Raw genomic sequence first — 1,561 nt, 5'->3', positions numbered from 1 at the left:
CAAGTGGAGGGAAGAATTGAGATAACACTCAAAAATGGAAAGTCCACTATTGCTTCCACATTGGTGGGAGAAGAGAACTTTTAAGTGTTTATAATAAGGAACACTTATTCCACATGGTAAATGAGGTAAGAACAAAGAGATTCCTCATGTTATTGTTGTCATTGCTTGCTCGGCTTCGGCGATTGATGAGATCTATTTTTCAGACAAATTTTATTTGAAACTTGAAGAAACAAGTGGCTTCGGCGACTGATGAGATCTATTTTTCGGACAAATTTTATTTGAAACTTGAAGAAAAAAGTGAAATTTAATCCAAAAGAATCTGATAGAATTATTTTCTCATGTGCGGGCGCATTTCGAACGTAGTGTCACTTGCGGCTGCAGATCGAGCGCAGTTCTAGCACAGACTGGGTGCAGGTGACGTAACTGTACTGAAAAGGTGCCTTTTTCCAGAACTAATGCATTTTTTTCGAAAGGGCACATTAAGGCTATAAATACTTGACATATTCATCAGGTATAGACATGATTTTTGACAGCAAAAACACACTCTTCTTCTATACAAAAACTCAGTGTGATCATTAGCTGTTGAGTGAGTTCGACGAATTCAGTAATTTGAGGTACCGCTATTGTTAGATTGAAAGCCATTTTATCCCGGGAGAAAAATTCCATAACCTCGGATATAGTGAGGGGGAATTATTCCTTAAGAACACTTCGTGAAGTCGGGGGACTTGGCTGTAAATTTCTGTTTCATCTTATTTCTAAAACTATAACACACTTCTTGGATAGATTATTTTTAATCTTGTGTTGAAGGTGTTGTGTCTTATTTTTAGAACTTGTGTTGAAGTTGTTGTGTGCCTAAATACAGATTTGTGTACCCGAAAACATTGAAAATAACAATCTTAAGGAATAATTCGGAATGTGTATTGCTTGGTTTCTGGAGATTAAATCTTTAAGCTTTCTACTTCGTTTGAACTTAACTAGTGATTTGAAGACATAAAATCTTTATCGCAAGTTAAAGATCACTCGATTGATAATTTAAAGTCATAAAAACTTTATCGTTAAACTAGAAACAAGAGGTATTTAAAGTTGCTGCAACTTTATTAATAGTATTTTGATATACTAAAGTTACTGTCTTGTTGTGATAGGAAAATTACTACTGAGAGTCAAGTGCATGATGCTGCAATGACTGTGGTAGCAACTAGTATTGCCATAACGAGTCGTACGAATGCTCCACCGTCAATGGCACTAGCGGAGAAACCCAAAAAATTCGCGGGTATTGACTTCAAAAGGTGGCAGCAGAAACTGGTTCTTCTACCTTACAACTCTTTGTCTTCAAAGGTTCTCATTTGAAGAAGTTTCAGAGGTGCCCGAGGGAACCTCTGACCCTGAGCGATTTGTCATTGTGGAGACTTGGAAACACTCAAATTTCCTATGCAGGATTATATTCTGAATGGCCTCCAAGATGAACTATACAATGTGTATAGTAGGATGAAAGCGACAAAAGAGTTGTGGAGGAGCTGGAAATAAAGTATAAGACTGAGGATGCGGGAATTAAAAAGTTCTT

Source organism: Capsicum annuum, chromosome 2 (assembly GCF_002878395.1).
Source record: "Capsicum annuum cultivar UCD-10X-F1 chromosome 2, UCD10Xv1.1, whole genome shotgun sequence".
Lineage (NCBI taxonomy): Eukaryota > Viridiplantae > Streptophyta > Magnoliopsida > Solanales > Solanaceae > Capsicum > Capsicum annuum.
This window is presented reverse-complemented; position numbering follows the sequence as displayed.